Source organism: Pelobates fuscus, chromosome 3, assembly GCF_036172605.1.
Source record: "Pelobates fuscus isolate aPelFus1 chromosome 3, aPelFus1.pri, whole genome shotgun sequence".
Taxonomy (NCBI): domain Eukaryota; kingdom Metazoa; phylum Chordata; class Amphibia; order Anura; family Pelobatidae; genus Pelobates; species Pelobates fuscus.
Genome location: NC_086319.1, coordinates 312623442 through 312637597, shown reverse-complemented (window position 1 = coordinate 312637597; position 14156 = coordinate 312623442).

The following is a 14156-nucleotide window of genomic DNA, read 5'->3' as shown; positions in this document are numbered from 1 at the left end:
ATGACACTCCGCAATGTGAAGATGTGAAGCCAAATGTAGCCGTTTTATAGGTTTCAAATAGGGACTATTTTAGTCTTTCATTTTGTTCAAATTTAGTGTTTTGGACCTTTTCTTTCTAAATGAAAGGGTGCTTGTCATGATACTTGCAACGTATGCTCTGTTAAAAGTGCTAGCAAATGTACAGTTTGGGAGAAAATCAAGCTATTTAAAAAAATATATTTCACATATCTGTCAGTCAATTTGTCGGCATAGACTCTATACCGAGTAACTGACTGATAAGAGTGAGCACATGGATCCACAGGCAGTTCTTCTATTTGTTTGTGAATTGCAACCACAGCATATGCACTGTAGTTGATATTGTAACTCATTAGCTGATGTTGCTGGCAGTGGCTAGGGGATTTAGGAAAAGAGTGTCTGATGTTACTCTGTTCAGATGCCAGCATCCTGACAAAGAAGCCCCCATGTCTGTGTCACAGAGGTTTGCCTTGCATAGTGAAGTGTCCCCAAGCAGAGCAAATTAAATGAGACCACTGGAGGAGGAGGAGGATGTACCAATGGTGGGTGTAACAGAAGAGTAAGGACATGGCAGTGGTGGAGCAGAGGTATGGTGCTGAAATGCCCTATGAACAACTATCGGACCACTTGAACTAAAACAGTTTTTTTGGGGCAAATCAATTCAGCCGATCCAATTTATTTTGCCATACACAAGTCTAATTTTCAGTTAACTGTGATTTGGCATTTACGTAATATAACCCAATTTGTATGTCTTATGTGTGGTTTGACTATTGCTTTAAATAAATACTTACTTTCAGCTTGACAGGCTCAGCAAGTCATGCACCACTGTGTAATATATAAATAAAGCAGTTTTCTGTGGTTCTATATAGAATTATGTTCAGAACAGAACATATTAAATATAATCATGATTGTGAACATTCATCTCAAGAGTCTTACTGTATCCTTGGGTTGTACTATATTTCAGTATCTATATGGAACAAAGTTCTTATTCTGCCTTCGAGACCCAGAAAAACAACTGCCAGAAACGAAGATGTTTATCCTAAGGCCATGAAAAAGCAAAGCACAGCATGTTTACATTTAATTTAAACAATATTGTTTTCGGCACAATAGCATAACGTTACTCCTAACAGGGTCATTCTCTGTGTCATAATGTCCTCTGGGCAACTGTTATCATCACAAGATATAGGCTGATCAATTCTCAATATTTATGTCCTCTTAGTTTGTCATTATGGTATTGAACAATTCCTAGGGTAAAGTGCTATTCTGTCATTGACTGAGTCTTCTTCCTAATTTGGGTATTGATTTAAAATAGAGCCAGTGTATATTTCTTTCACCCAAGGGACAATAATAACATTGTTGAATCATAAATAGATGTTATACTTTAGCTGCTGATGACTTTTAAGGACTTTCTATTCCTTCTATAATGATTCCAAGGTATAGAAACAATTTAGTGTTAAAACCTTGTCAGACATTGCGCAGAATGTTGTTTAACTTGAGCCTGTCTTGGAAAGCAAGGTAATATCTTGCAATCACCCATTGTTCTACACATCAGAGTTCAGGGCCTTTGGCGTTGAGGTGTCTGGTGCAAAACTGACATGTCTCAGTGTACATCTACCCATCAACCCATCATTATTGATGTTTAATGTAGACAGCTGTAAATGTCAAGTGGGTTATTAAAGAGTCATCAGAACAACTAGAGCTTAATGTAGTTATTCTGGTAACTATAGTCAGTTCCTGTAGGCTTTTTGCTGTTAACACTGCCTTTTCAAAGAAAGGGCAGTGTTTACATTACTGCCTTGGGGCACTTCAAGTGGCAGTCACTAAGACCAGAGCCAGATTAAGAGCCCAGTGGGCCTGGTGCTGACAATTATGAGGGGCCTAAGTACAGAATCTTATGGAACCAAAAACTCGAAAACAGTGATACCTCTCAAGCGTTATGTATCTGGTGGACATGTTCCTGGAGGGCAACTAATAGGATGCAGCTATAAGAAATTTTTCTCTTAAAATATGCTAATCTCTCTCTAATTCATTCTTTCATCTTTCAAGTAAATCCATACTCCCTAACAGCAGTGTCCAGTGAAGCAGGAAGTCAATGGGCAGTGTAAAAGGGTGGCCCACTGATGTGGATCATGTAACTAGAACTTCCGAAAGGAATGAACATGCCCAAAAAGCTGGCGTGTCTGCCCAAAGAATTGGAAGGCTAGTCTGGCATGAATGCACGTCAGGCTACCTGCCAATCATGCATGCTGGCCAACAGCATCCTGAGCTTGGCATAAATGTGTCTATTGATGCGCTCGCTCCATGCTTTCTAAAGACTGCCCCCTAGCACTCACATGTCCACACTCATCCCTTACCTTCTTACTAGCAGGCAGAAGCTCTTGGTATACAGTCTGAGACAGAGAAAAGTTAGATATAGTGAGTGAAGAAGAAAGGGAACATGCCACAGTGTTAGAGAGACCAAAGTCAGCATTACCTTAATTAATTTCATTTCAGATAGTCCACACAAGTTTTGCTTCCATATATCCCTCTTAAGTTTCCATACTTAATCAAGAGTATGCGAAGAGTAGTTAGGGTTGTCACCTTTCTTGGGGAAAAATACAGGCCTTGCTAATTTGCATAACAAATTATGTATGCATGACATGATGTTAATCACAAGGAGTGACATAAGAGAAAATTCTGAAAAATCACCAAAAAACTACTTACAGTTTATTTTTGATGTATAGATGGATAGCTCCCAGTGCCTCCCTGTCTCCCAGTGTCCCATAGTGTCTGTGTCCCCATGTCTCCCAGTGTCCCCATATCACTAGGGGACACTGAGAGACATGGGGACACTGGGAGACATGGGGACACAGACACTGGGAGATATGTGGACAGTGGAAGACATGGGGACACTCCCATGTCACTAGGGGACACAGAGACTGGGAGACATGGGGACACTGAGACACTAGGAACACAGGGAGACATGAGGACACAGACACTGGGAGACATGTGGACACTGGGAGACATGGGGACACTAAGACACTAGGGACACTGGGAGACATGGGACTACTGAGACACTAGGGACACTAGGGACACGAGGACACTGAGACACCAGGGACACTGGCTGGAAAACATGGGTACACTGAGACACTTTGGAACATTGTGTCTCTAGTCTCCCAGTGTCCCCAAGTGTCTCAGTGTCTCCATATGTGTCTGTTTTCCCATGTCTCAGTGTCCCCAAGTGTCACCATGTGTGTCTGTGTCCCTAAGTGTCTGTGTCCCCATGTCTCCCAGTGCCCCCTAGTGTCTCAGTGTTCCCAGGACAGTGTCCCCTAGTGTCTCAGTGTCCCCATGTCTCAGTGTCCCCAAGTGTCCCCATGTATGTCTGTGTCTCCATGTCTCAGTGTCCCCATGTGTGTCTGTCCTCATGTCTCCAAGTGTCCACAAGTGTCTCAGCATTCCCAGAGGTCTCCCTGTGCCCCATGTTTCACAGTGCCCCCTAGTGTCTCAGTGTCCCCATGTCTCCCAGCAGCTTTTACCCCATCCCTCACTTTCCTGAGCTGTAGGATGTCTCTGCATGCCAGGAGCTGCTGTCTGGACTTTCTGTGCTGTGTAGCTGCTCCCCCGCGAATCAGTGAGTAGTAGAGATATGCAGGTATATGCTGTAACTTCCTATCCCTGCCTCTCTCCACACACACAAACACACACACACACAGCGACCCCTATTGGTCAGTGCTGGTATTGCAGAGTAATCTCTGTTTATACTGAGAAAAATATTGGCATTTGTATTGCCGGTATTACTGTAATATCGGCACCGGCCAGGCAGCCTTTTTTTTTTAAAGCAATGGGCATATTCCATGGGGATGGGCCTGGAGCTGCAGCTCCATCAGCCCCTATGTTAATCCAGCCCTGACTAAGATGGCCTTTAGAGGTGCTTCCTGGGTCAGTGTTGCGCAACTTGAGAATTTGCTGAGTGGCCATGAGTCCTTTGGCTCCCCCCGTCCCCCTTCTTGGCTGAGCTCATCAGAATTGACAATCTCAGCAAATCCAATGCTTTCCCATATGACAATATGATCTGATAATCTCAGCCAAGGAGGCGGAGTCTGTGCAGGCAGAATCAAGGTAAGTTTCATACTTATTTAAGGGGGCAAAAGGGGGTCAGCCAGCTAGCATGGGTTTTTAACACTATAGGGTCAGGAATACACATTTGTATCCCTGACCCTATAGGATTCCTTCAAATAATTATATCATAATGTTTGTGCAGTGTTGGTAACTGTAAGATTATTTTTCCTTCTAGACCCATTGTGAATGCACATGTCTTGCTGATAAAATCACGTATTGTGTCTTATTCCATTTTGAAAAAGCCCTAGTGGCGAAACGCGTCAATGGTTTTAATATTTGTGCATTTTATATAATTAAAGGTCTTTTGGTCACTATTTGTGCCAACTATCTATTTATACACATTCTCTATTTTTACCTGGCTTCTTATGAATTTTATTGCGTGCTTGCAAGATTATCCGAGGTGGGGATCATACCACAAACACTGTTGGTCTGCACTATACTTATAAGTACATTTTTATCTTCTTACAATTCCATACCCTGTTAAGCAGAGAGGACTATCAGCTGTTTTTATATATTCCTTTCCTGAGAGTTGGACATCATTCCCTCCAGAAGACAACCACCTATATATCCCATAAGCGGGGATCATACCACTGTACGCCCGTTATACCTGAGCTGGCTATAGCTCTTCTAAATGTGAGTTTAATATATATATATATATATATATTCCTATTCTCACATATATTGACCCACACAGTCTATACGATTGGTGTCTTATTTGTGTCTTCCATATTACGAGACTAATCGGACTACTATAAACAGTGAGGACACCCCATTACCAAAGCACCTTAAAGACACTAGTTGCCAGAGTGCAACTTTAAACTATTTTGTACTAATCTATATGCACTAACTTTATATATATGCTCTATCTGTATACTTGTTTTATTATCTATAGTCCACATTGATATACTTTGGCGCAGCCTTGCACTACTGTTGTTCTCGTTTCCTACTCTTATGCTAGAGGGTTGCCCGCTGACTACCTATTTTTAATTATTATTAGCGCTGACCTCTTTTAACATTTTACATTGTGTGTGCAGTGTCACTGTGCATCAGATCCTCTATTTGTGCAGTGTCATTGAATGTATTAGTGCTTCAATGCACTCACAACTGTTTATATATCTGTGTACTTTAAGTCTTTGGATTTTCAGTATGTGTGTATCTATGTGTTTTTGTGTACATGCATTACATGTGCATGTTGGTCATTCTGTATGTGTGAAATATCAGTATATTGTATGTATAGTTGGTGTTCCTTTGTGCATGCAATGTCAGTACGTGTGTATATTGGTTTTCATGTGCTAGTGTGTGCATTGTCAATGTGTGCATGTGTGTACAATAATTATGACCTGAGCCCTCACAACTAATATAAAGTGTAATTGTGAAGTGCAAATTCCATGATTTTCAGCCAGCCAAGAGTTATACATGAGTATTATAGACTAAGCCTTCCAGATGTATGTAAAGTGCAGTTCACATGACGTCCTGGCAGGCTTATGTGTATGCTAAGCACCATGAGAAATCTATATCACTTACAATAGGATTCTAAGATCCTCTTAAAGCTCACTAGTCCCCTCAGTTAACTGTCTTTAGGACTCAAGTTCTCTCCCAAGCTTCACAGTTACCTCTCTCTAGCCTCCCCATTTATCTTTTCCCAGTCTCTCCAAATTAACTCTTTGTAGTACTACCCCAATTATATTTCCCAAGCAACCCCCAATTAGCTATTTCCAACTGATCTCAATTACCTCTTTCACTTTATCTCTCCACAGCTTCTCCTAATTATCTCTTCCCAGCTCTGTTGCAATTACTTATACCGATTCCACTTTAGATCTCACCTACTGTTTTAGCGCTGCCAAACTGTCATCGTGCAGCACAAAGCTTTGTCTCCCTATGCAGCCTTAATTCTTACACCCTGCAAGACTGGCAGCAGTCCTGTGAGTGGAGGAAGCAGAGCATACCCCAGCTCAGTTTCACTACACTAAAGACAGGGCTATACTGACAGCTCTGCAATGCTTCAGGAAATTAGAGCTGTTGGAGTGGATGGAGGTAAATTGCTACATGTTGGTCATTTGCAGTATTATTTAAACTCCACAGCCAGCCAATAGCACAAACAGTGTGATGGCACCCTCTCTCTGTCTGCATCCTGTACAATCACACAGATCGCACATTCTTAAAGCCAGCCCTGCATCAGTATTGGTACTCAATTATTCTAAAGACCAGAGATATTACTTTTTTATTATTCATTTTTAGGGCTTTGTAAAGTCTCTGATGAACCCTTCTTTATTCATATAATACAGTGGGTGAAGTGGTTGTTATTCCATCCCTCTATTTGCACAGCTGCATCTAACATCTTGCCATGTACTTGGAAACATCTGCTCTGTATCCAGAACTTCAGGCAATCGCCTTCATAAACTGCTTACATGATAGTAAGAAAACAAGGCTCACAGGGGAAAAAAATTATCATGCTTGTAATAGGTAGTCACAAATTACAGCAGTGTCTCAATTTCAAACTGTAGTTCATCCCGAATGAAGCTAAGAATTCTGCAATGTAGGGCAGCAGACTTTAACTGTAGCACATGCACACTTCAGTAGTTCAATGCACTTGGGCAAACAGAATCCTACTAACAGTGTTATTAGACTATTTAATTGCAAAATTCTAAGATTACATTCTTATGCATTTCTATCCATTTCAATCTGCTGAAAAAAACACTTCAGGGTGGATTACCAATGCATTTCTAAAAAGTTTTATAGGGTTTCTGTTTAAATAATAACTATAATAACAACTGAAAGATATTTTCAATTAGCCACCTTGATTTTATAAGTGGTAAAAAAATGATGTTACCTATTTTGCCTTGGATGTTTAAATAATGAATATACTACCTTTCTGTTCTCTTCATTTTTTGTCTTGGTTTGTTTGTTTGTTTTTTGTAGTTTCTATTGATGTCTCTTTAGCTTCTGAATGGAGATATTGGGAAGATCTATTTTTGTACCTAAGCAGCAAACTGTATAGCTGGAAGTTGTTGCTCTTCCACAATGACAGTTAGGGCAGCGACCCACCAGATAAATATATATATATATATATATATATTATCTGCGACCCACCAGATAATAAATACAGTGGGACCTCGGTTCACAAATGCCTCGGTTAACATAATTTTTGGTTTACAAATGAAAATCCATTGAAAATAATGCCTCGGTTTACAATTTTTTTTCGCAATACAAAGCAAGTTTTCCCAAGATGCATTGCACCTGGGAGGTTAATAGTACCGCCCCCTGCATGCTGGAGCCTGTGGGTAGCACGTGGCATCGCGTGTGGAGGTGTTGGAGCGGCTTTTGCATCGAGTTTTGGAGCCATTCTGGAAATTGTTTGCAGTTGTTTTGGGACTTTTTGCTGCATTTCTCAAGCTGTGGAAAGGTAGGGAGCTGAGCTTAGTCATTTGCATGCCTTTCATTGTGTGTTCTGCATTGTGGGTTGGTTTTCATGCCAGCTCATTTTGACTTTTTTCTGACCTCCAGAACGCATTAATTGGTTTTCAATGCATTCCAATGGGAAACCACGTTTCAGTTTACAAATGTTTCGCAATAAGAAACGTCCTGGAGAACGCATTAAATTCGTAAACTGAGGTCCCACTATAATGGAAAATTTATTCATACTTACCGTAATTTTCTTTTCCTGGCTATTATTCATGGCAGCATATACACATGGGTTAGCTCCTCCCCTTACAGCCGATAGGACAGGAAAACCACCAAGGTTTTAAAAGGAGGCTCCATCCCTAAGGTCCTCAGTCAGTTTACAAGCTCTACAGTACATAAATAGAGACATTAATGGGTGGGAAGTATATGCTGCCATGAATAATAGCCAGGAAAAGAAAATTACGGTAAGTATGAATACATTTTCCATTTTCCAGGCTAATCATGGCAGCATATACACATGGGGAATACCCACGCTTACAAAGGGAGGGACAGAATAGCCAATCAAATAATCAGAATAATTCAACATAGATAGAAGAATTAACTGAGTTAAGTACTTGAGTACCAAATTGTGCATCATAGACTGTTTTAACGAACAGTATGAAATGCCAGACAAACGTGTCTAAAGAGGTTCAAATGCTAGCTAACAAAAAGTGTCAGCGGAAACCATTACCATGGCAACCCATGATGCTGCAACAGCATGAGAGGAGAGTGCCCTGATACCCTCCAGCACAGGTAGAGAACGGACGTGACGTCCAAATTGTGCCTCACGAATTACTTCAATGTCCAATATGTAATGCAGGACAAACTAGTTCAAAGAGGTCCAAATGCCAACTTTACAAAGTTTCAGCAGAGACCATTGCCATGGAAGCCCACGAGATGCTGTAACAGTACTAGTGGAGAATGCCCCAAATCCTTTGGTACAGGTAGAGAATGGCATTGAAAGGCTCACTTTAGGCAGGATCTCTGGTGCTACCAGCAAGACAACCATATCCTGTTGAAATTCAGTGAATGGGGGTACACAGGATCAAGCCTGGAGTTCACCCATTTTCCTTGCTGGGGTACTAGCCACGAGCACTTTCTGTGCTACCACCATGAAAGCACCTTCTAGAGGCTTGAATAATGGTTCAGTCAGGGCCCATGAGAGCAGTGGTACGTCACACATTGGCTTCACCACACTCCGTGGAGGCATGATTTCATTCAATGCCTATATGAAGCAAAGTGCAGCTAAGTGCACACATTCACCTTGCTCAGGTACAAGTCACCAGCAACAGCAACGTCTGGGCTAAAATCATGGAAGCTCCTGCTAGAAGTTCAGTCAGAGTCTGTGAGACCAGTGGTACGTCACATATTGGTTTCAACACCCTCAGCGGAGGCTTGAGTTCAATTGTTGCTTACATGAAGCAAAGCACAAGGGATATCAACGCTCAATCGGTACCCTTCAGTACAGGTAGAGAATGACCTAGATAAGCATTCACCATAGGCAGGATCTTCAGATGCCAAATGCAAGATGACCATATCTGTTGAAAAGTAGTGAAAGGGGGTTCACAGGATCAAGCCTGGAGTTCACCCATTTTCCTTGCTGGGGTACCAGCCACCAGCACTTTCTGTGCTACCACCATGGAAGCTCATTCTAGAGGTTCGAATAATGGTTCAGTCAGGGCCCGTGAGACCAGTGGTACGTCACATATTGGCTTCACCACACTCAGTGGAGGCATGATTTCAATCAATGCCTATATGAAGCAAAGTGCAGCTAAGTGCTCCTCTAGAGTGTTATAACACAGAACCTTTCAAGGCCTGAACGAGGAGTAATAACAACAGACAAAAGCATGTCAAGCTTAGTAAAGCCTGTATAGGATTGTAAGAGGATCTCAATGACCGTCTCAGGGATGCCTATACTAATATGGACCCCTGCATCAACACCAGAACTTGAGGATCCTGGTGTGTCATGGGGCCTTGTAATAGGTCTGGACATACAGGAATTTCCCTTGGAGGTTCCAGAATCATCTTATTCATCATAGGAATTTGAGTCGACACTGTCTTCCACTGTCACCTTTTGCATTGCCTTCTTAGGAAAGTCGAAAACAGGAAAATATGTACATCAGACTAAAATTCTAAATTTGAGTCAGTGTATCCTGAACCTGAGCATTCTGGTCCTAGCATGTAAAAAATACTTCTGGACCTGGTAGGTCCAAGAAATGGCCATCAGATCTATGTAGGGTATCAGACAATCTGCGTCAACCCTGAGGATACGTCAGGACCTGGTTGCCAATCCACCTTGTCCACAGTTATTCAGCTCTAGCAAACAGCCATTGTATTCTTAGCCACTGGTTGTTCTTCTGTGCCCTGATTATGGGCTGGAATTCCATCAATACGTATCTGTGAGACCCATCTTGGTAAATATAGGATACAGTTGCATTGATTTTTGAGCAAATTTGGACCCACTCATTCTTCAGCAAGCATCTGAAGTGAAGAAGAACCTTGAAAATGACTCTTAGTTCCATACAAATGAATGGAAATATTGTGCAACATGTTCCAAACACTGTGCAACCAATCTTATAAAAACTGGAATTCGAGCTAATAATCGACCAATGAGGTTCTGTTCACAGGAAACTCAGATCTAATCCCTCTTTCAGCTGCCAGGGAAGGTGTAACTCCACTGATGGGGGACATAGTAAGTGTCTGACTCCAATAATCTTTCTCTTGTTGGATCAAGATAGGAAGGATCTGTAAGGAATCCAGAGATGCCATTGGGCCCATCTGACAAGTCTGCTGGTGGAAGCCAGGATTCCTAGTAGTTGTATCTATTTTCTTGCTGTTACCAAGCAGAAATGAAGAAACTGGGAGAGAAAACCTTTACAATCTGTGGAACTGTTCCCGAGATAGGGAAAAGCAGAGCATAGAATTTTCCACTCGGGAATGTCAACCACTGAGCTGGTCTGAAACTGCTTTTCTTGATATTCATCAAGCAGCCAAACTTTAGGAGTTATGAAAGAACTATATACCTCTGTGTGCCTGCCTTCTGAGGGTCTAAGGCTATCAGAAGTAGATCCTCCAGCTAATGGAACCAGGTGGAGTTCTGGACTCTCAATAACACTATAAGCACATATGAAGATTCTTGGGGCCACATTGAGGCCAAATGGTAGGTTCTCTTCTGAGCTAATGCCGAAGATCTCTGCAGATTGGACTGAAAATAAGCATCCTTGAGATATATAGAGGTAAGGAAATTATCCTTCCAGATTGCTTGAGATATGGATCTGCTTGACTCCATCCCGAAGACTCTGACATTCAGCCTCTTGTTGGCCCCTCTTATGTCCAATGTAGGCTTTCCTGTGCTTTTCCTCTAAGCACCAGAAGAGAGGCGAAACTTGTCCCTGGAACTGCTCTTGTTCTGGGACCTAAAAAAAAAATATCACCTCTTCGTCCAGAAGGCTTCTTCCTTCAGTGCTTTACCTTTTGATTCATTGGTCTTAATACTCCTGTTGGTATGGGGACTCCTGTGCCCGTTAAGAAAAAACTCCAGTCTATATCAATCTGGACCATGGATACCACACAAGCCTCCAGAGTATGATGAGCCCAGGTATGTGTGATCAGAAAAATGAGGCTCCTAGTACCGGAGGAGATATGTTCATTGCTGAAGAGCAAAACGACTGCGTTATAGCTCCATTAGAACCTTGAAAGGCAGGTTTACCAACTGCCATGAGTCACCTCTGGAGTATTCCCTGCAGGGCCAGTAGCTCCATGTATCTCAGAAATACTGGTCACTGGAGGTTCTCCGGTCTGACTATGACTATGAGGAGCTGGGATCCTAGGAACTTCCATCCTAAGGTACCAATATCTTGCAGCCCTCATTCGCCTTTTCAATGGAATTATCCAAAGTTTCCCCAAACAGCACCACCCCTTCAAATAGAATGGTGTAGAGGGCAGACTTGGAGGATGAGTCATCATCCCAGAAATAGAACCATAATGCTTTCCTAGCTGCTATAGACAAAGCCATTTGATCCAGAGAATATCCTAGTTACATCTAGGGAAGTTTCTGTGAAGAAGTCAGTTGTAACCTGAAGACTTCAGACTGCCTCTTCAATCTTGGCTTTTAATATCTCTCTCCATAGTAGCCTTGAGATCTTTAATCACATATTTCATGTTTGTAGAAACAGCAGCGGAAGTCACAGCTGGCTGGCCTCCTGCAATGGTAGGCGTAAAATTTTGGATAGGTCTGCGTCCACCTATGATCCATAAGTGTGCAACTTAGGTGGTGTAGTTCTGGGGTTGGAAATAACTTCCTCCACAGGGTAAAGCCTGGCCTCTTTTCTTACCCCTAAGGCCTCTGGAACTTACTTTGTAAGCCCTGCCTGCATGTCATGTGGCTGCACAGTGATAGGTCATGCTGAAGCGACAACCTTCTGGAGGAAGTCAGTGCATAACCGATTCCTTCCACGGTTTTCACCTCATAACCAGATCCTGGTGAAGAATCAGACACCTGACAAATAATAATAACTAAATATTACCTGTGGTAAGTATTAAGAAAAAATGTGCACTGTTAAATTCTATAAGAAACCAGCGAAACAGCTTTAAAACAGGCTGAAGACAGCACTTATCCATGTCTGGAGACACTGCAAATACTTACCAAATAAGTGTGGTAGGTTTACTGTACTTTTCCCTTTATTTTAGGCACTTTCTGGCAATTGCCCTTATCCAAGATGGCTGCCACAACTTGTATTCCCACAATGCAAGTCATCTGTATTAGGCCCAATAAGGCACAAACTGCACACATGTGGGCCTATTCCGAGTGTGTTTGCTGTTAGAGACCAGGGAGAGGACTCTGTCTGAAGCCTACATGGCCCCTAAACACCCAGGGTACCGGGAATAAATCACTGTGACCGAGGGGAAGCAAAATAGATAACAAAAGTGCCTGCAAGGGAGTTGAAAAGGCAACCACGTGCAAAAAGTCAAAGTTTAAAGGCACCACAGTCTAAAGGCCTCAAGATATAAAAGGTAACACAGTTTTCAAAATGTATCACAGTTTTAAATATATCAGTCTTCAAATGCACTGCAGTTTTCCAAATGTACTGCAGTTTCAATACATGCAAAAGTATTAAATGCAAATTTAAATGAAACAGTTTTAAATGCCACACAGCTGAAATGCAACACAGCTTAACCCCTTAAGGACATATGACATGTGGGACATGTCATGATTCCCTTTTATTCCAGAAGTTTGGTCCTTAAGGGGTTAAATGCTTCCTAGCAAAAGCACAACCGCATAATGTACCACAATCTTAAAAATAAGGTACAGCTGTATAATGCACTAGTTTAAAGATATCAAAGCTTAAATGCATCACAGCATAAAAGCACAACTGCATAATGTACGACAGTAAAACAGGCAAATAAAGTAATGAAGATAAAAAACATACATGTCCGTAAGTTAAGGGAGCAAATTGCTCACGTCCTAAGGGCTGTAGGACAGGAAAAAGACTGAGGACCTTAGGGATGGAGCCTCCTTTTAAAACCTTGGTGGTTTTCCTGTCCTATCGGCTGTAAGGGGAGGAGCTAACCCATGTGTATATGCTGCCATGATTAGCCTGGAAATATATATTGCCAGTGGTAAAAGAGAGAATTGCTGGCAATATTTCTCTTTGTGATAGGATTAACTTTCCACTGCATTATTGCCCATTAGTGCTATTATTCCCCATCTTACACAACAGCATAAAATGATTCACTGATATTATATAGTCTGGACTGTCTGAGGGTAACTAGGCATGTGTAGAAATGAGGTCGTTTTTACATCTGTACAATCAGAACACCTCAGACATGCTCAATACTTTCTTATTTGAGCATACTTTATTGTATCAGAGTGGAATAGTGTAACTCGTTAACCTAAGCAATTTTCTGCATACAAAATAATACATAATTATTAGACTTGGAGATTAATTTTGTTATGGACCGCAATTAGTCCATATTTGTGCTAGTAATCATCCGAATTCCCAAATTTCAGAACCGCACTATAGACTCATGCAGTGGACGAGCATATTTGTTTTACTTTGGGAGTAAAGTTGATTGATAGCTAGGGAAAAGCAACTAAATGTTGATTGTATTCACAGATCAAGTGAGGAGTGAGCATTAGAGGGAATACAAGGAGGAACAGTAAAATAATGATATTATTATATTGAATATATAAATAGTCTTTTTTCTTTACTGCTCCTTTTCTTTTTACCTCTCCTTGTCAATCTGTCTCACATGATCCTTGTACCACATGATGTGAAAACACACCTATCAAATATATTTTACAGTATACTGTTTGGCCTATTTTTGAAGCCTTTTGGCTTGTCTGGTTTGTTTTCCCAAATATTTTTTTAATTACTGAAACTCAGAAGATCCAAACTGCCATGTGGCCAACATTCATCAGTCTGCTAAATATTTTTATTTTTGTCCAAAGTGTTATATTGAAAATATTATTTTTAGCCCTTTCAGTGCTAGGACTGTGCCACTCACTTTTTAGTTTTGCAATGTGCTGCTCATATCTCTGGCAGTCACAGGGTAAATTGATGATTTTTTTCATTATTATTATGATGGCTTTTTTAATA